Source organism: Ammodytes marinus (assembly GCF_949987685.1).
Source record: "Ammodytes marinus genome assembly, chromosome: 7".
NCBI lineage: Eukaryota > Metazoa > Chordata > Actinopteri > Uranoscopiformes > Ammodytidae > Ammodytes > Ammodytes marinus.
In genome coordinates this window covers 31,999,364-32,021,910 of record NC_137211.1, presented here as the reverse complement: position 1 = coordinate 32,021,910, position 22,547 = coordinate 31,999,364, and the positions used below count along the sequence as shown (strand labels likewise).

The following is a 22,547-nucleotide window of genomic DNA, read 5'->3' as shown; positions in this document are numbered from 1 at the left end:
CCTGTATGTTTGGTGACGCAGAAAGAAAAGAAAAAAACAGTACACCCACTAAACCACCAGCACTGATTGGCCAGTTGAGCACTTTTCTAAAGTAGTTGTCAACTACAAAGAAAACCCTGTAATAATTTAACAAGAAGTTCTAGGAATCATACACTACCCAGTTCTAGATACACGATAACGTTTGGGTTCTTTTCACGGCGGTGCTCTGGGCCCGAACAACAACTGGCCTGACAGGACCGACTTGCGACTTCCTAGCAATCCGCCAGCCTCAGCTGGGGCTGCTAATGTGGCCTCATCCAACACGTTGCGGCTATCGAAAACGTCACATCTAGCCTAGCCAGCTAATGGTTTTAACAAATGTCGAACTCGAAAGTATGCCTTAACAATCTAAAAGACATGTAACTTTTCGCTGCTTGTTGGCCAACACAGCGCTCACGTGCTAACGATTAAATATAAAGCGCAGGCATCTTAATGACCTTGTGTGGACAAACAGAACCAAGCACAGTAGCATAGCTAACGTTAAATCGTAAACAGCCAACATCGCCGGGCGTTACCAACTTGAGAGGTTAGCATGTTACACATATTTAGTTCATTTTATATCATTAATACGTGGCTTGGTCAATAACTCGGAAAGTGGGCATTCAATAAAGTATCTCCCATACACCGATACAAGCGCACCTGGCGCATAAAACGGCATTTTTAATGCTGGGGGTTATTGTTTTAAATATATACACTTGACATACGATTATGGTGTGTTTTTACACTTTATTGGAGTTAACTTTGTGATAAACGAGTAATTATAACAATGATACTTTGTTAAGAGCTAGAACCGACACAGGGTAGTCTGGTAAAAATGTAATTTTTCAGACAAAGCAGAGTTTAGACTCGTCGATGAGACAGTGACTGACGACTTAACCTTAGCAAACTGTTATGATATGGTGCACGTTTACTTTAAACTGAAAGAAAGTCAGGATGAATCATCGGTAACACAGTTTATTATCTTCTTAAATTAGACAGATAACAGAAAGACAACGTAATCGGAGCTAACTGCACGAGGGCGGGACAACAAAGAAGCTACGACAGGCGACCGCAGGTCGTTCTTATTTCTAATCAATAACTGCGCCTGTCACTTATGTTCAATATAGTAATCTCACATGATTGCTAACTCTTTGGTACATTGAGGCACCTTTTTGAAACATGGAACTGTTTGTTTGAACCGTTAACAGTGTAGGCCGTTCATAGTGCTAAGTTGCTAAAAGCGGCTACAGTAAGCTAGCGTGCTGCTGGGCTGCTCGCTCCTTCTGTGTGTGGTGATTTATGGTGAGGCAAGAACACGGCTGCCACCACCCAGGCCCCAGCTCTGCGTATACCGAAGCGCACAGCGCCCCTTACAATTGTATCGACCCACTGGATAAGCAAGGCAAATGTCTTATTGACACATTTAAGAATAATATTTTAATTATTCTATTTAAAAACGTAATATAAATAAAAACTCACCCCAACAGCTTTCAGCACTGTCACCAGCGCCGCTAGAAGCAGCACGGCACATTACGTAGTGATTAGGGAGGCGACTACCGCGATATTTGACAGCGTTAGGACCACCAAAGAGCCTATAGAAAAGAGTAGTCCATACTTTCGTCTCGCAATGGTCCATGGGAGACTTTCCATGAAACTGTGATATTTGTGTAATATTTTATCAAACGTGCTATTTATACTCGAAAGCCAGAAGATATTATATAGTCATCAGCATGACATTAACCATATATATATATAGAACATATAATATGTTCTATATATATCTATGACATTAACACGTGAACTCAACACGTATTCCTCAATGTAATCCCCTGAGAGTGACTACTCCTACAGTAGTGTTTCTGAGGACACACGTTGCAATTTGGGAGTGCATTCAAGAACGTCATAGATTGTAGGGGAAATTGCATTTGAGACCCACATGCTTATTAGTAGGGGAGCCACTGTATTTCCGTATTCGAATGTTATTTTCGGAGAGTGTTTGGAATGTCTTCTTGGTTGATTCAATCTTGAGAAGAATGATGTCTCCATTTTTTCTGACTAAGTTTATATTTAGTACCTAATTAGCACTTTGACATTTGGTTGCAAAGCCAGGATCACTATACTAGTTTTGTTAAAGGTTCAGCGGAATGGTCAGTTTAGCTAACTTCCTGTCAGTTAGCAGTCCCCTCCCTCGTCCCCACGTCACCACATTAAGGTTGCGTTCCGAATCGCATACTCTTTCTTTTTTCTATTCTACATACTACATCCGACGATAAAAAGAATCTAGTTAGGATGCAGTAGGCATACTATTGGGACATACTTTTCTCTCTTATTTCATCATAACATTGTCCCTTGATCTTGCCTCTTGCTTTTATATCCGTCACATCCCTGTTTGTTTTCATATGGAGGCTTCGTCGATGTTACGTCACTTCACGTGCGCACTGGATTGTGGGTCAGAATCGCCCAAATAGGATGCACTTTTCAACACTAACAATCTTGGCCGCATGAAGTAGGACATCCGGGTACTTCTAACCATCCTAAATCTGGCCACAAGAATCGGGACATCCTAAATCTTTTTTCTACATACTATATAGTAGAAAGTATGCGATTCGGAACGCAACCTAAAGGTCACATATTATGCTAAATGCACTTTTTAAATGTGTTCCAACATACATGGGTCCACGGTGTGCCTAGAGACTGCCAAAATATAAAAAAAAAATAACAATCTCTCCTTTTCTCACTCTCCCCCTTTCTGAAACCCCCACCCCTCCCCCCCAATATACTCCGTTCAGAATTCTTGCGGTTTATGACGTCATAAACTGCACAGCCACATCCCCATATTTTCTTTATATGTCCATGCTTCCCCCCCACATTAGCAGTAGTCTATGATAACCCCACCCCCCCCCCATTTCTTATTGGTCCACGGCCCTGAGATCCGATGGAAAATTTTCCGAGTGACAGCCATGTTGCTTTCCCCGCTAAGCGACAAGATGCCCATAGTAGCCTACAGCCTGAATGTTACATACACCAACACAGAATGCTTTTGCTCATACTCCACTAATTTATCTTAACCACAGCAGTCTATGCCTCGTTTTTAATAACACAACGGATAGGAAGCTACTTGTGGTGAAACTGAAAGAAATGTTTTTATTGGTATTTTTGCCTGACTGGTGTATAGCTATTTAGCTTTGGGACAAGCATTCAGCTTTTGCTCATAAAAACATAATTCTATTACCCACACCAGTCTGGAAATGCCTCGTTTTTAACAGGACAAAGGATTGGAACTTAATAGTGTGGAAGTCAACTTTGAAGATATTTTTTTCACCGATTTGTATGGTATTTTTAGCCGGTAGCTTCCGAGCTAGCTTCGAGACAAACATTCAGCTTTTGCTCATAAAAACATAATTCTATTACCCATACCAGTCTGGAAATGCCTCGTTTTTAACAGGACAAAGGATTGGAACTTAATAGTGTGGAAGTCAACTTTGAAGATATTTTTTTCACTGATTTGTGTGGTTTATTTAGCCGGTAGCTTCCGAGCTAGCTTCGAGACAAGCATTCAGCTTTTGCTCATAAAAACATAATTCTATTACCCACACCAGTCTGGAAATGCCTCGTTTTTAACAGGACAAATGATTGGAACTTAATAGTGTGGAAGTCAACTGATTTTAGTGGTATTTTTAGTTTATTTTATCGTCTGAGTCTTATTTTTAGCGTTAGCGCCCATGTAGCTTCGGTTGTAGCACCAAGTTTTGCTCATAATACGCTGTTTATATTCCCCACAGCAGTCTGAAAATGACTCGTTTTTAACATGACAAAGGATGGGAAGATATTCCTGTAGAAATCAAACTTTGAAGCTACTGTTTTCACTGGTTTTAATCATGTCAGGTCATGTCAAACTGTTCTCAAAGTATGGCTTAGCTCCGGCCGGGTAAACACTGTGTTCGCAGTCACGCAGTGTCTCTCTAGTATCGCGAGAGCACGGCAGAGACGGTGGGAGAGCCCCATGGACATATAAAGAAAGCCCGGCAGAGAGGTGGGAGGGGCCAGCCAGATCGCACAAATATAGGTCATCCTGAGACCAGAGGACAATCAGGGTATATAGAGGCTTGCTACAATAAATGATCTGAACGGGTTTGAAAAAAAAAAAAAAAAGTATTAGGGACTACTTAGACCATATAAAATTGACAGCAAAGTGCATAATATGTGAGCATTAATGCACTGCGTCTTCAAACAGCGAGTTATCTAGCACGTCCATGATCTAGCGTCATCTCAAATAAGTAAGTGTGATAAAACATGATAAAAAACATCAAAACAGACATTGGGAAGGATTTTTACCTGCTCCGCCATTGTAGGCACATAAACATTCACCCATCTGTCGCTCTGCGTGTGCACCGGCAGTGAGACGGGTGCCGGTTTGTAGCGTTCTCTCTTGTGATTGGATATCAGTTTCGGGATCCCCGAAAAGTTTATTTGCCGATTACATGCAGAGCGGGTGACTGAGAGATCGGCTTTATGAAACGCGCACACTATATAAGTGATCACTGTATGAATAAAAGGCGATTTAACACTTATATTAACATTAATAAATCGCTTACTTCATCTTTAAATACAGTTCCCGGAATTTCCTCTTTTTTTAAGTGTGTTTATGTTCATGAGTATTGAACAGATGTCCAGGTACCCTTTTTTAATGTTTTTTTTTTTTCTTACAAACTTTTTAAAAATTGACCTTAATAGGTAACAAATGAACAAAATTTCAAGTCTTGTCTCTGCCTGACAGAAGGTCACTGGTCACTGTGAAGAAGGCACGTGATTGGGAAGTAAACTTGTGCTGGCCAATTGCTTCTTTAAGGTTGATCTGAAGTCAATATTTATAACACATACTCAAGTTATTTCCAGTAGCCTACTTACATTGTGTACATATCGTACAATAATGTTCTTACATAGCTATTTACTTTTTAAATTATATTGTTAGCTTTTATTGTTGGTTAAACCTAGTGGCATTAAGCACATATTCTTTACACTTGTTTCTTGTGGGTTTCTATTCTTAATTGGAGCAACTGTAATTGTGGGTGGTGGGATGGCCTAGAGGAAAGGTGGTCGACCAGTACCCATGAGGTGCCTGGTTCGATCACTGGCACTGGACTGGAGGGTGTTTGTTGTAAAACTAGTAGTGGCTAGTATTAGTGGTGGCCGCATTTACATATACGGTGCCCAACATTTCTACCATTGTGTCCTTGAGCAAGATACTTAACCCCAAACTGCTCCAGGGGCGCTGTAGGGGAGAACGGGGTAAGTAGGCACACTTTTTACTCTACTGAGAATTGCTCATCACCTAAACATCTTTCGATAGTCATTCCTACATTACATTGAAGCTTAAAGTGTTGGCTTGAAATGTGTACCCCTCACTTTTTCTATCTTATTGTAATAAAGAAGAAATTAATCATCAAAGACACCCTTATACATTGTGACAATCAACCCCATCAAGGGGTCGGTTGTCATACACTATGGGGTTGTTTGTCATGATGTTATCTTCATGGGAATAATCTTGAAATGAAGGAAAGAAAGTAGAACTAAATTTGAAAATGCAATTGCATTGTCAAGTTGACAAATAGGCCTATATAACTTAATGTAGCCTTGGCAGCTTGTCTAGTTTGGGATGCACTGGGTTGTTTTGATTGTTGCCCTTTTTTCCTTTGCATGCTAGCTGCCTTTTCCTGCTCTATTCTTTCCTTCTGTGGGGTGTCAGTGAGGATACAGCTTGACAATTTATTTCGTTATTGGGTTCCTTTTCTGGCTGTAGCCTTTGGATAACTTGTGACAACCAACCCCCCCAAAAATGTGACGACCAACCCCAACTTGAATTTTTTGCTAGCATCAAGGCCAACAACCATCTGACAACTAATTAGCTTGCTAACCACAATCTAAACTATAGTTTACCCTTCACACTTTTTATGCGTAACAAGTGTTTTGTTATAAACCCATTCTGTAAAAGCCTAGAAGAAAAATACTGAGGAGCTAAATATTTTCAATTTGACATGAAAAACACAAACAGTCCTCTCACCTCAAATTCAGCAGTCTAACTCCAAGGAAGACTATGTAGGTGATCTCTGGTCCAAATTCTGGATATTTACATACCAACATTTCACAGACAGCACCTTCTGGTTCCGAGATATAATGATTGTGACAACCAACCCGTGTGACAAATTACCCCGTACTCCCCTACTACGGCTGACCCTGAGCTATGACCCCCTCCAAAGTATGGTAACTTGAGAGAGGATATGCGGAAAGACAAATTTCAATGTAACCATTGACTAATAAAGTAACTTAAATTCGCTCTTCCACAAAAGCAACATTCTTCTGCTGGCCAATTTCTTCTGGGCTGGATACATCATACTGCACATGGAGTGGCATCCCAACCTTTGTAGTGATATTTGGCAGGTCTTGAATTACTTTTCATTGCTGTATGCTATGTACACAAGCACACTAAGCTCCAAATACACTTCAAAAAATGATTGATGTTCATTTGAAATATAATCTGTGTTTAGGCATACATGCTAGTTCTCAAAACCTGTCCACAGGAAGCTATTTGATGCTTCTATGGTCAGATTGGATTAGAATCTCGGAGTAGTAGCCGGACGTCAATGAGGTGAGCTGTAGCAATAGGCCTACTTCAAAATGCCAGCGTCAAGCGCCTCAAATGCATTTAGGACTTTCTAATACTTATACTCTGTAATATATTATTTTTTGCACAGATATGGCCATACTTCTAGCTGAATTACAATCGGAAGGCAGGATGTGTGGCTAAAACACATTGCTGAATTTGACCGATTCATTTTACAAAATCCAACCGAAAAAATGGAGAAATATTTATTGGACTTCCGAGGAACCACAAAAATCTAGATATAATCTTCCAAAATTAGCAAAATTGACGGATACATTAGATTAGATACATTGGCTCCCCTACTATATGCTGTTGATATTGTGGTAGCCGAATTCCCCGTCGCGACCAAGGACAAAGGGTGAGACTGGACAATCATCATTGTGTGTTTCAGGTTTATTTCAGGAGAGATTTCATCAGGACATACAGAGGATTTCATGGAGCATCGAAGCAGGCAGGCTGAGGCCGCAATGGCACTGCTCATTAGTTACAGAACAGTGTCTTATATTAACATGTGTGGGGGGTATCAAGTGTATCATATCTACAATTAGACATATACTCGTCCTTCTAGGGGGTGCTTCTCATCCTCCCTCAGTGACCCTAACCTTTAGACTTTACACAGTCAGCAACCCTTGATATTACAGACTACTGAAATCTACCACATTCCTCCATTTAGAAGAAACTTCTTCTACCAAAAACAAGATGTAACCAAACATATATGAATGGCCTAACAGAAACCTCCAACAAAACACAGAAACACTCTTTATGAGTAATGTAGGAGACAATGCATCGGTGTAACACATTACTGCAGCAAACTACATATGAATGGGACCAACAATGCAACTGCTTAAACACTGAACGAAGATAAAATGAGAATAGGGTGCGAGAGCCCTCTGCAGCCGAATCTCAAGAGTCTCAAATTCAGATATTTTTAGCCATGGTCAGCTTGCATGGGAAATGTAGTCCATCCAACTTTGGCACAGAGGATGGCTCCTCCATTTCAAAATTGGCAGACTCCGCCAGACGTGGAATTTGGTGGCCAGCGGCCCAGGAAAGTCCAAGCTGGTATGCGGTTGGTATGCATTTGGCCATCTCCTCTATCAGCCATGACCATGGAATGCACTTGCGACAGCGCGGGGGCAGTACCCCGAGCAGTCAGCTTTCTTGATGACAGACATTGGTCTCCAATCTCTTTCCTCAATTTCTTAGCGTACATAAAGCACAGAGCGACGTAACAAGCTCGAATCCAGTCCAGCCTTTTTCCCAAAGTCTTAGTCAATAAAACAAGCACACGGTTCTTTCATATAACAGTGGAACTACTGGATACCTGGCCATAACGGAGCCTCTGTGTTTTAGTCCCCCAGCCCGGACGCTCACGCCGTGACCTTGAACTTGGCACAGAGCACTATCAGCCGTTTACACCTCATCTCCCGTAGCAGTTCTCAGTTATTTTTAGGTACTGGAACAGACATGAACCTTTCAACTTGAGCGTTCATCTGGGATTCCCACTTCGTTCTGCATTTCCTCTCATCAGATGATTTCCGTCCAAGTACAGGTAGATTACATTGTGTTCCTGTCATATCCTGTTCGTGACGCCAACTGTGGTAGCCGAATTCCCCGTCGCGACCAAGGACAAAGGGTGAGACTGGACAATCATCATTGTGTGTTTCAGGTTTATTTCAGGAGAGATTTCATCAGGACATACAGAGGATTTCATGGAGCATCGAAGCAGGCAGGCTGAGGCCGCAATGGCACTGCTCATTAGTTACAGAACAGTGTCTTATATTAACATGTGTGGGGGGTATCAAGTGTATCATATCTACAATTAGACATATACTCGTCCTTCTAGGGGGTGCTTCTCATCCTCCCTCAGTGACCCTAACCTTTAGACTTTACACAGTCAGCAACCCTTGATATTACAGACTACTGAAATCTACCACAATATTGATATATGGTAATGATAATCAAAACTCCTAAATATGATGATGGATATTTGAGGCGTTCCGGCAAGATGGCGGACTGAGCGGTTGTGACTATTTAGAGCACATGTGGGAAAGTTCCTCAAAGTGAGTTTTTTGATCATATACCCCGGCTAAAAAAATTTAATTGACTGTCTGACCATGTCCAAACAACCGAAGAAGCTAGAAATTAACCGAAAATCGCATGAAGACGATGCAAATAGCGCAGAAGCTACATCTTCTCAGAGAGAACACGACTATGCCATGGATGTGGAGCTAACAGCTAGCGGTGAGAAACGAAGCCTCGACGAGATGAGCGACTCCCCACCACTGACTCCATCCAAAGGTGCTCACACCAGAAAAATCTCTAAACAAAATCCATCTGCCACTGATGTGATGGAGGCAATTCTAGCACTTCATTCTAGATTCGACACCCAAGAAATAAAAATGGCGGAGATTAATACCAAGATGACCCAAAATGCAGTGATGATTGCTAACATAACAAGTCGAGTTCAACGCTGAAGAGGTAAAGGAGTGTAAGGAAAAGTTTGCTGTTTTGGAAACCAAGGTATCCGTCCTACGAAAAGAAGTTGACGAGCTCACGGAACGGTCCAGAGAACAAGACCGATACAAAAGACGATGGAACCTGAGAATAAAGGGAATGCGAGAGAAGATGGAGGAAAACATCAGGCAAGATGTGATTCGTCTGCTCGGGGACATCGCTCCAGAATGGTCCCGGAACATGGACGACTACGTTGACACCGTACACCGCCTGGGGAGGATGGAGGAGAACAGGACGCGCCAGGTGATTGTACAGTTTACCAAGCGCCAGCACAGAGACGGCATTTGGAGAATGACTAAGAAGTCGCAGGTCTGCGAGGCTGCAAAAATCCGGTTCACCGAGGATCTGACCAGAGAAGACAAGTTGGAAAGGGAAAAACTTTGGCCGCAGATTCTGCAAGCAAGAAAGGCTGGTGAGAAAGCATATTTCCGCGGTCCATTTGCTTTCATAAATGGTCGCCGCATCTATGCTAAAGAGTAAATAATATGACGTGACATGGACAGGCTTTTGAATATATAATTTAAAAGGTAGGGGTATATATATATTTTTTTGAATGTAAGAGGATTACCCACTTCTTCTTTTTTCTACTTCTAAAGCTAATTTAGAGAGCACTTTAACAGTATATTTGCATACACTGTTGAATTATTATTTACTTTTTTACAGCAGTATTTTACTTTATTTATGGTAAAAACAAGTTTATCTTTTATTTCTTTGAACACAAGGGGTCTAAGGGACAATGTGAAGAGGAAAGCAGTATTTTTATTTTGTAAGGGACAAAAAGCCCACTGCACTTTTTTACAAGAGACTCATGCCTGCAACGATGATGCTACCTTCTGGTCAAACCAGTGGGGTGAAAAAATCCTATTCAGTCACGGTTCTAATCGTTCTGGCGGTGTAGCCATATGTTTCAATAGATGCCCTGGGAAGGTAATCACCTTTAAAGCTGACGAGTTTGGTCATTGGCTAGCTGTTGTGTTAAATGTTGAAGGGGAGTTTGTTATTTTGATAAATATCTATGGTTTTAATAACGGTAATCAAAACAAATTGCTGTTATCAGAAGTGACAGATGTTATTATTGAATATAAACGTATCATTCTGAGCTTATTTTGATCGGTGGGGATCTAAACTTGACACCCGATGAATGGCAAGATAGATGGCCTTCTAAATATAGTACTAACCAATGGAACCCTATTTTATTTGATTTTTGTAACTCCAACAGCTTAACGGATATTTGGAGGGATAGAAATCCAGATGTCAGTCAATTTTCATGGAACAAACCAAATGGTAACTGTAAATCTAGGATAGATTTGTGGTTGGCAACTCCTGAAATTACAAAATATGTTTCAAATGTGTCTATTAGTAGTGCCCCTCTAACAGATCACTGTGTGATTCATCTCACATTAAACCCAGAGAATAGGACTAAGTATAAAAAAGATTATTGGAAATTTAATGCTGTTCTTTTAAAAGATGAGGAGTTTATTAGAGTTGTTAGAAACTTAATAGGAGAAATAAAAAATGACATGAGTATACAAAGTTGTAGCAGCAGATGGGAGTATTTTAAATTTAAGGTAAGAGAGTTCTCGATACAATATAGTAAAGCAAAAAATAGACAACAAAAACAATATGAAGTTCAATTGGTGCAGGACTTAAGTGATAGCTGTAACAAGACTGTAATATCTGATGCTGATAAAAGTAACTTCATAAGCCTACAAAACAAGTTAGATAATTTATATATCAAAAAGGCCCAAGGTGCTTATGTTAGATCTCGGGCTAAATGGGTAGAGGAAGGGGAAAAAAATACTTCTTATTTTAGTGGATTAGAGAAAAGGAGACAGGAGAGAAAGGTGATAAATACATTAATGGTCAATGATATTGAATGTACAGATCAAAGAAAGATATCTGAAGAAATTTATAAATTCTACTCCAAACTTTATTCTTCAGAGTTTTCCACCTTTGACTCAGATATTTTTCTAGAAAGTATAAAGTCACATGTCCCCCAGATAGATTTAGCTTTTAAAGAAATGTGTGAGTCCGAGATCAGAATATCAGAATTAGACGAAGCAGTCAAGAGAATAGCAGTAGGAAAGGCACCAGGTCAAGACGGTTTGACTTCAAATTTTTATAAACATTTTTGGGAGGATATTAAAAGCTTCTTATTTGATGCCATAAATGAAATTTTGAGAAATGGGACACTTACACCTACGGGACAGGGACTTATAACTCTCATCCCCAAACTAGGTAAAGATAAGAGATACATTGACAATCTTCGCCCTATCACCTTATTGAATACTGACCTTAAATTGTTACACATGTGATTGCTGAGAGATTAAAGGATGGTTTGACGCATATTATATCTGACACCCAATCTGGTTTTCTCAGGGATAGATCCATACATAATAATTTAAGATTGGTATTAGATTTATTGGACTATAGACATTTCATTGAAGATGATGGAGTGATTCTTTTTTTGGACTATTACAAAGCTTTTGATTCAGTTGAACATTCTTTTAATTCATGTAAAAAATTGTCAAAATGTCCAACCATTAAATGTAATGGGAAATTCATTGGTTATAAGTCAACTGGCAGATGACACCACTTTATTTTTGAAAAATACGGCACAAATTCCAGCAGCATTAAAAGAAATTTCCTTATTTTCCAAAGCATCTGGCTTGAAATTAAATATGAAGAAATGTGAAATGTTAAGTATCCATGATCATCCTTTAAGTATTGTATATAATATCCCATTTAAAAGTGAAGTCAAATATTTAGGTATTATAGTCACAAAACATAAAAAAGTAAGAGAGACATATAGAAAGTAATATTAAAAACAATAAAACTATTCTCAACAGTTGGCTTCAGAGAGATTTATCCATTTTTGGACGCATTCTACTTACTAAAATGCAAAGTTTATCCAGACTAATTTACTCTGCATTCTCTTTGGAAATACCTGACAAACTAATCAAGAAAATTAATCAAGATAACTTGGAAAAATAAATATCATTATATAAGAAAAAGCGATATAGTTAAATCTGCTGAAGATGGTGGTCTAAATGTCATTGACTTTGATCCTATGAATGGTACCATCAAATTAAAATGGTTACAACATTTTATTAGAAAAGGTCATAGTTTTTGGTTTGATTTCCCATCTAAGATCTTCAGGAATTTTGGTAACATTGATTTCTTATTAAGATGCGACTTTGATATTTCCAAATTACCAGTCAAGTTATCAGCTTTTCATCGTCAGGCTCTCCTTTACTGGAAACTCATATACAGGTACAAGCATAATTTTACTCCACATCCCAATATGGAATAACAGATGTATTCTAATTAGGAGAAAATCTTTTTTTTTACAAGGAATGGATGGAGAAAGGTATCTGGTCAATTTGTCATTTGTTGGATAATAATGGTGATATTGTAGGAATTTGCAACATACACTCAACAAAAATATAAACGCAACACTTTTGTTTTTGCTCCCATTTTTCATGAGATGGACTTAAAGATCTAAAATTCATTCCAGATACACAATTGTACCATTTCTCTCAAACATTGTTCACAAATCTGACTAAATGTGTGATAGTGAGCACTTCTGCTTTGCTGAGATAATCCATCCCACCTCACAGGTGTGCCACATCAAGATGCTGATCTGACATCATGATTAGTGCACAGGTGTGCCTTAGACTGTCCACAATAAAAGGCCACTCTGAAATGTGCAGCAGAAAGATAGGAACACACTTACAACATCTCAAACTACAAATAGCCTAGATCTGATATTAGATATGTTACACACAAACATACACACATGCACACTCTCACTCACACACAGACAGACACATGCACACAAACACACACACCCAACTTGGCTGATAAAAGGCCATAGTGCTTTCCACTAGGCGCGCTGAATCGCCCGAGGAAGATGGCTGCTGTTGGGACTCCCCTTTCTCCCCAAGTTGAGGATAGGCTAGGTACATAGGATAAGATAAGATCTGAACGAGAACCTGTCTCTTGTAATGAATAAGTAACATCTGTGTTGATAGTAGAAGCTGTCTACTAGCTGTACCTTGATGTCAACCTTGAATAAAGTGAATCCTGTTAAGACCATGATCCTACTTCTCCGCGTCTCCCTTGCCTGGTGAGGTGTCTCCTTCCTAGTATCAAATGTCAGTGGAATCAATGGCCACTCGGCCACGGTAGTATCTCTCTCGTTCCACTACAATATCTTAACATATAATTCTTTCATTGTGAAATATAATTTGGTTTGTACTGAAAAGCAATACAAAGTGGTAATTAAGGCAATACCACAAGCTATGATCCTTTTAACCAAAGGCATGCTAACATACTCTATGATCATTCCACAAGAGCCGTCATTATTCATAGAGGGAGAACATTTTCCAGATAAAAAATGTAACAATAAATTTATAAGAACTGCCCTTAACTCAATCTGCTTCCCTTCACCACTTAAGAGAAAACATATATTCCAGAAATTTACTAAAAATGATATAAAAAAGATAAGAACCAATTACCTGTCCTTTCCAGTTCCTCCCAAAGTGAAAGAAGTCCACTTTAAAATGTTGTATGAGATTTATCCATGTAATGACTTCTTAAATCAAAGATTTAATCTTGATTTGAATGTATGTACTTTCTGTAATTCCGATATTGAAACTGTAGAACATCTCTTTTTTCTTTGTAATGCAACCCAAACTTTCTGGAATAGGTTTCAGTACTGGATAAGTTATAACGAGAAAGATATCTATTTTGACGTATAAAAAAATAAGATTTGGTCTAAAAATGGAAAACAAAAAAACTCAATTTGGAAATGATAATTTTATTTTATTGGCAAACTATTTTATTCATAAATGTCGATTTCTAAAAACTTCCCCCGTTTTTGTTGCATTTTATAACGAATTAGTATTATATAAAAAAACAATTAAACTGTGTAAAATGAAAGGAGCCCAACTTTTTAGTGAATATGTGTGTGCCCTGATTCCTGATTGATCACTTGTGTTGATGTTTTGTTTTGTTTTTTTATTTTGTTTTGTATGCTATTTTCTTTTATGTAAAGTGTGTTGATCTCGCTCGGTTTGTTTGTGTATGATAGGAATACGAATGTGATATGCCTTTTTGAATTGTGTAAATGTTGTTCTTTATAATAATAAAGAATAAAAAATAAAAATAAAAAAAAGATGGATATTTGATGGCCGATCAAACGTGTGCATGAATATCTCTTGAAATGTATTGTATTTGAAATCCCACAATTACTTGATGTTCACCCATAGAACCCAGACCCATTTCTCCTTAAAGCTCCCATATTGTGCAAATGCATTTTTCCGATGTTTTTGAACATAATTATGGGTCTACGGTGTGCCTACAGACTGCCAAAGTATCAAAAAAAAAGAAAGCTCTCTCCTTTTCTCACTCTCCCCTTTTCTGAAACCCCCCACCCAATATACTCCAGTCAGAATTCTCCCCGTTTCTGACAACAAAAACTGGAAAGCCAGAAGCTTCCACTGTGCAGTCCACCCCCCTATTTCTTATTGGTCCACGGCCCCGAGATCCTCTCGAAAAATATTCCTTCACCCCCATGTTGTTTGCTTGTTGCTAAGCGACAAGATGCCTGTAGTACGGCAAAACATGATGAATGTTGCATAATCCACCAATTTATCTTAACCACAGCAGCCTCGTTTTTAATAACACAACGGATAGGAAGCTACTTGTGCTTTTTTCAAACAGTGAAACTGAAATAAATGTTTTTATTGGTATTTTTGCCTGACTGGTGTATAGCTATTAGCTTTGGGACAAGCATTCAGCTTTTGCTCATAAAAACATATTTCTATTCCCCACACCAGTCTGGAAATGCCTCGTTTTTAACAGGACAAAGGATTGGAAGGTATATTGAAGAAGTCTGACTTAAAAGATAATTTTTTCACTGATTTTAGTGGTATTGTTAGCAGCTAGCTCCCGAGCTAGCTTCGCAGTATCCACCATCTTTTGCAGCATTTTTATTGTGAACATGCCGTTTCCATTAGCGTGTGGCTGTCAGTGCATCTGTATGAACATAGTCTTTCATGTAGACAAGGATAGGTCATGTCAAACTGTTCAAAGTGCGTTACTAGCACTAGACTTGGTTCTTCTCATGGGTAGGCTAAACCTAACTGTGCTAACAGGCTATACGTCAGGGGTGGCCAACCAGTCAGAGACAAAGAGCCACATTTTTTACTGTGTTACTGCAAAGAGCCACATCGTACACACGGGTACACACAGTGGTGATTCCAGGAAATTTTGACTGGGGGTGGCCAAGGTGGGCCACAGAGCTAGAGTGGGGTGGCCATTGCACCCCTGAATGAATAGCATGTGATATGCTGTACAACCAATTCAAAGATGATTTATAATCCCAAATGCCCAAATCATGTTAGTATCCATTGTAATGTTTGTCAGAAAACTAAACCCCTGAAGGGGGGTCTGGGGGCATCCCCCCCCCCAGAATATTTTTTGTGTTTTTAACATGTAATCTAAGCATTCTGGTGAATTCTGGCGAAGATAATAAAGGAAAAAGTCAATATTTATTTCAGCTCAGATGAATAGTAAAATTAGCAAGACAACATAACTTGCTAGCAGCCAGATGCCTAACAACTGCACAGAGGGACGGATGACCACTAGCTTTTGACCAAATATCTTGCTAAAAAAATAAACCTTTATTTATGAAAGTCTGCCCTTGCTAAGAACATGTTACACTCACTAACTACAAACTTTAATTTTTTTATTCAGATTTCAAAAATCTGCTGGGACACGTGCCTATACACAAGCACACTTATGCTGTTTTCAAGACCTTTGCTGACCAGAGACCAGTTCTAGTGGCCACAGTCCTACCACTAATTTAGTAATTGAAAATTGCAAACTGATCTCATATCAGTGGATTGGAGTGTTTGTGTGATGAACTTGGCAACTACCTATCAAAAAAAGTTAAGAAAGAAAATACATATCATCTCTGAACTAGGATACATATCAGGAAAAAAATCTTACTGGCACTGGGGTGGCCAGTAAGATTTCAGGGGGGGGGGGGGGGCGTTTTTATTTTTGCGGGGAGCTTGCACATGCATGCACAAGCATTATTTATTAAAAAAAAACAAAAAAAAAAAAAAACAAGGGGCCCCACACTAGGACTTGAAACGGGCCCCCAGATCGTTAAGGCCGCCCCTGTGATAATGACAGGACTGGACTCCTACAGTACTAAAGACGACAGGGCAGTCATTTTCAACAATGAACATTGTGTGCACTGCCTCACACACAAACTCTCAGTTCAACCAAGTCCACAAACAAAAATATAACAATTTAAAATACCGTTTTTCTCGTACTATGCATGTTGCTTTGTGGGACTTACTTTTAGCATGGAGAGAGCTGAAGTGGCGCCGAAGATTTGAAGCCTTGAAATGCGCAAATGACACCTGGCATATAAGGCAGAATGGTCTGCCATAACGTTCAACAAAAAATATGAACTCTCCCCCTCTGTTTCGGAGCGAACTTGACACAAATAGTTTACTCACGGAAAACCTCCCTCCAAGCTGAGCGGGCAGTTTTATGTTGCGTCCGCACCAAACGTTTGCGAACGTTATGTTGCGTCCTCAATTAAACATTTGCGAACAGGCATACACATAGGGCCTACACATTAATAAAATAAAAAATGAAATAATAGACAACATGTAAAACGAACATAAGAGCCGCATGAAACGTTTGCGAACATGCACACACATAGGCCCACACAAAAAAAAAAGTATATAAAAAAATTAAAAATAAAAATTATAATCACATAATTTGATATGAACTGAAGAGCCGCACGAAGCTGGGCAAAGAGCCGCATGCGGCTCGCGAGCCGCGGGTTGGCCACCCCTGCTATACGTCATCATTGTTTACAAACAGACAGAGGGTGAAGCGTATCTGGCTTCGCTTCCGGACAGGGGGCGGGGGCAGCTCAAAGATTGTATATTTACGAGGGGAGCTGCAGCTCTTTTTAAAAAATAGGCCATTGTGAGATTAGCTGAACATCAGCATAGTACAATAAATTATCTGAAAGTTTTTTTCAGCAAACAATTGAAGAAAAACGTATTAGGGACCACTAAGACCATATAATATGGTGTATAATAGAACCAAAAAGTGTATAATATGGGAGCTTTAAAAGAAAATTATGAAATAGATAGGGTAAAACATCAAATATATTGCCTTTTCATTGTTATCAACTCGATTGTAAAAAGGATTAACAAATTATTACATTCTGTTTTGTATACGTTTTACATAGCGTCCCAACTTTTTCGGAATTGGGGTTGCACATAGGGGAGAACGGGGTTATATGTCACAATCGTTATAACTCGGAACCAGAAGGCACTGTCTGTGAAATTTTGGTATGTCCCAGAATATCCAGAATTGGGATCAGAGGTCACATACATAGTCTTCCTTGGAGTTAGACTGCTGAATTTGAGGTGTTTGTGTTTTTCATGTCAAATTGAAAATATTTATCTCCTCAGTATTTTTCTTCTAGGCTTTTACACAATGAGTTTATAACAAAACACTTGTAACCCTAAACAAGTGTGAAGGGTAAACTATAGTTTAGATTGTTGTTAGCAAGCTAATTAGTTGTCAGATGGTTGTTGGCCTTGATGCTTAGCAATAAATGCAAGTTGGGGTTGGTCGTCACATTTTTTGGGGGGTTGGTTGTCACATGTTGTCCAAAGGCTGCAGCCAGAAAAGGAACCTAATAACAACACAAATTGTCAAGCTGTATCCTCACTGACACTACAGAGAAGTAAAGAATAGAGCAGGAAAAGGCATTGCACTCCACCCCAGCTGGAGAAGAAGAAACAGATGAAAACTGGATGAAATGAAAGAGATAACAGAAAATAGGCACTAAACAAAACAAAACAACTAAGCTGCATCCTGTCTTCAGTCCCTGTCTGGCCACGGGACCTCATCTACGTCACAGGCGATGTTCTCTCTGGCCAAGCAGCAGGGGAAGAATGGCCTACATGATACATGAAGCCTGGAAAGGCCTCAGCAGTCACATCACCACATGCATCCTCCATGGCTGGCAGCAGTCACATCGTGTCTGCGGATTCCTCTCGTACACCTTCCATCTCCAGGTAGAGAAAAACTCCTCATTTAGATTGAGGAAGAGAGAGTATGGAGGGAGATGCAGGACGGACATTTCAGGATGGCCCCTGAACCAGTCGTGGACCACAGCAGCCCTCCTTGTCCTCTTCCTCATCTTCCTCTTCCTCCTCCTCTTTCTCTCACTCCTCTGCCTTGCTGCTCACCTCTCTCTTCAAAGTTGCCACCATCCATTGTTCTCCAAAAAAAATCTGTGACCCTCCAATAGCAAATTGCTGCTTGCTAATTGCACAACAACCTTTGGAGTTTGTATGTGATTGGCAGTGTGTTCTATGTGAACACCAAGAGAGGGAATTCAGGAAGAGTGTGGTAGAAATTTGGAGGGAGTTTTGTAATAAAATGGTATAGGTCAACTCCTACAAGTAAGGTTTGAGGAATGATAAAAAAAATAGATGAGGGCAGTTCAGAGAGAGTTGCAGTACCCATCGTTAAAAGATGAGGAGAATACAGCTGTGACAAATGAAGATAAGACAGAAATAATAGCTAAAACTCTTCAAATGATTCATAGTAATAATCTTACAGAAGAAGGGAAAAGGGGGAGGCAAGAGACTAGGGAGGCATATCCAGTGTTGTGATGGGGCAATGGATGCACACTTATATCCAAGAGATAAGAAGGGAAATAGCAAAATCATGGGTAAACTTATCCAGGGAAAGACCAAAGGCATTACACAATGTTAAAGCATTTAGGGGTTCTTAAAGGCCTACTTCACCGGTTTGAATATGAAGGTGTATTGAATTCTGAGATCCTATGTAGTATAAATGTACGAAAAAAATTGAAATCGGTTCATCCTAGCCTGAGAAAAGGCAGAAAGAGTGTTTTTTTAACTCTATATTTCTCTTTCTCGTGACATCACAGAAAGAGAAATATAGGGTTAAAAAAAAACTTACTTTGTAAATATTACTGTGATGTCTATTACTGTGATGTCACAGTAAAAAAAAAAAACACTCTTTTTGCCTTTTCTCAGGCTAGGATGAACCGATTTTAATTTTTTTTGCACATTTATACTACATAGGATCTCAGAATTCAATACACCTTCATATTCAAACCGGTGAAGTAGGCCTTTAAGACATCAAATTCAACCTCATGAACTTTAGACACATTCGCCATCAAATGTCCATAGCAGCAAAAATGTTCATGCACTCTATGATTTTCTCACACATCACTTACTGTTTACCCATTTGGTCACAAGCTACTGTCACATCCCTGAAACCTATACAATCACTTCACAAACAAACTGTTAAAATCCTGGACAAGAAAACCTTGTAGATTTCATCATTGTCCAATATTACAAAAGCACAGATTACTCAACTGGGAAAACATCTTGTCTTGTCTATAAAATCATTCACAGTTTATCATCCCCTCCGCTCCATCAGTTTGTTAACATCCGAACAGCTGATGACAGCAGAACTAGAGCTTCAGCGAGGGGAGATTGTATTATCCCTTTTAAGACGAGTGTATTTGGCCATACTTCTTTCTCTGTTCGTGCAGCTACTGAGTGGAACCTCACCCCCATAGCCATCAGAAATCTGAACACATATAGGGTCATTTAAATTCCAGTTAAAGAAATGGCTCATTGATAACCAGAGCTGTCTACATTACCATTAACCTGTTCATGTCATTGTCTGCTTTCGTCTGATTGTCGCTCTGCTGTGTTTTTATTGTATATTTTAGCTTAACCCATTGATGACGGCTGCTGCGCGATGCCACATTGGCTCTCCTGCCTGATGCTGCGTCGCGCAGCATTATTACTTTATCTAATTTTCATGGCATTCCCAGCATAGAATGCACTGTCATTGGTTCAAATACACATGAGGTGGGTTTTGTTGATTTTTTTAAGACCACGTGACCACCCAAAAGTTGTGTGGTTTGCCGAAAATCATGTCAATCAAAAAAAATTTAAAAAATTTAATAAAACAAAATAATAAAAAAAATACGCCAGCTATGTCGGCGACAGAACAGTTAGTGGCGTTTGGTGCGCAGAATCAAGGTCTACTATAGACTACTGACGAAAATCACACAACACATTGCATCTATTTATTAACAATATTTAATAATTTTCTAATTCATCTAATTTTGACGATTTTTAGAAATATTTATTGGTTTGTAAGCGCCAAGGGAGCATGTTTAAATAAAACCTGTGAACCTTAACTTTTAAATGTATTTTATTTCATGTTTCTATGTGCTACACAGGCTTAGATATTAAGGTTTTGGTAGACTTGACAATTCATACTATTTTTTCAGAAAACCCTCAGGCATTAAGGACATGCATCCTAGATTGCCATAGTCATCAATGGGTTAATAGTACTTTTTACTTTACTTACTTTTTAATAGTACTTTTTACTATAGGTACGTTGTGTTATGTAAATGTGTAACTTTATTTTCTTTTAGGGTGACTTTTACCATCTGTCTAGGGACTGCAGATGAAAAATAGCCTTCTGGCTAATTCTGGCATATTGACATAAATGTTTAATAATATGCACTGTCCCTGTATTAATTAATTAATTAATTAATTAATTAATTAATTAATTAATTAATTAATTAATTAAATAAAGTATATATATATATATATATATATATATATATATATATATATATATATATATATATATATATATATATATATATATATATATATATATATATATATATAATAAAATATGGGAAGAGGGGAGGTTGCCAGACAGTTGGAAAGAAGCAGTGGTTATACCAATAGTTCAACCAGGGACAGATCCAGCAAATCCAACCAGCAACAGACCAATTGCTTTAACTTCGCATGTTGGGCAAATTATGGAAAGGATGATCACAGAGAGAATGACATTTTTATAGAAAGTAAAGGTCTGGGGCGCTCCAGTGGTGTAGTGGATAGAGCGCGTACCATATTGGCGCCGACCTTCGTTGCAGTGGTCGCGGGTTCAAATCCGACCCATGGACCCATCGACCCTTTACTGCAGGTCATCCCCCCTCTCTCTGTCTCCCCATTTCAACTCTGTACTATCTAATAAAGCTTGAAAATGCCAAAAAATTATCTTTGGAGAAAGTAAAGGTGTGTTGTGTCACCTTACCAGAGTGGGGTCAGGAAGGGGAGGGGAGCAATGAATCCAGTAGTCAGTCTTGTAACAGAAATAAGGAAAATGCAAGTGAATAAGGACTCAGTATTAGCAGTGTTCTTTGATGTAGAGAAAGCGTATGATAAGGTATGGAAAGAAGGATTAATGATTAAGTTATATAAAATGGGCATAACAGGGAGAACTTTTAATTCGATAAAGAATTTTTCGATAGGCCTATACAGGGGCGTTGTTAGGATCATGAGACATCGGGGGCTTAGCCCTGGGGCGAACATTGACTAGGGAGGGTCCGGGGGGGTTGTCCCTCCCGGAGAAAATGTTGCACGTCAGTTAGTTAAATCCATCAATTTGGTGCAGTAGAACAGTTAAAATAAAAATGTCAGTCCTCAAATGCCTGCTGATTGGATGCAGACCATTGGGTGTGGGTGTGTACATATACAGGGTACAGGCTGTGCCAACTATTCTCCCCTTATTGTGATAAACCGTGTTTTAAAAAAAAATATATATATATATTGGCAGCTTTATCGAACAGTTTGTCTTTAACAAACATCCAAGAGACAAAAGGTACATTGGAATAGAAAATTAAATGCAGTCTACATATTTGTGTTATCTCGTATATGCCTATGAAAAACAATGAATCAATTAACTGATTGGCTCTCAAAGTCCTGCCTGACACTCAACATCAGTAAAACAACATGCATGCACTTTTAAAATAGAACAAATGAAAATCAGCCTGATATTATTGTTAATGAGAGAAAAGATCCAGACTGCTTCACATTTTAAATATTTAGGAATAACTATGGACTCACAGCTCTCATTCAAGAAACATGTGAAGCAGGTGAGCAATACAGTCAAATTCAATTTAAGGAATAATAGGCCCTAGGTACATTAGGAACCAGCTCCCTTGATTCTTAACACAAGTAAATTATTTTGAACTACTGTTCTGCACCAAAATTAGTTTTTGCTGTAACGCCTGGTGGTTAAAACCGGCATTGCATGTGTGATTTGTGTTTTTTGACCCTCCTGTGTTACCTTAGTTTAGTTTGATGCAACCATGGACATATAAAGAAATGGACACCGTATTGAAACATGGCGCCCATTCATTCCTATGAAAGCTGCTCATAGGCGCAGA

At 39.0% G+C, this 22,547-nt stretch overlaps 1 protein-coding gene across 7 annotated transcripts in view; it reads right to left on the bottom strand.

The window, feature by feature from the left end:
- Positions 1 to 1,628, bottom strand: part of csde1 (cold shock domain containing E1, RNA-binding) — a gene marked incomplete at its 5' end in the record, with an annotated part of 42,131 nt that extends 40,503 nt beyond the window's left edge. For 6 of the 7 annotated variants that reach the window (XM_080031888.1, XM_080031889.1, XM_080031890.1 and 3 more), the window contains one exon: positions 1,498 to 1,628. The remainder of the gene's footprint in view (positions 1 to 1,497) is intronic. The other variant, XM_080031892.1, reaches the window with a different exon arrangement.
- Between the last annotated feature and the right edge of the window lie 20,919 nt (positions 1,629 to 22,547).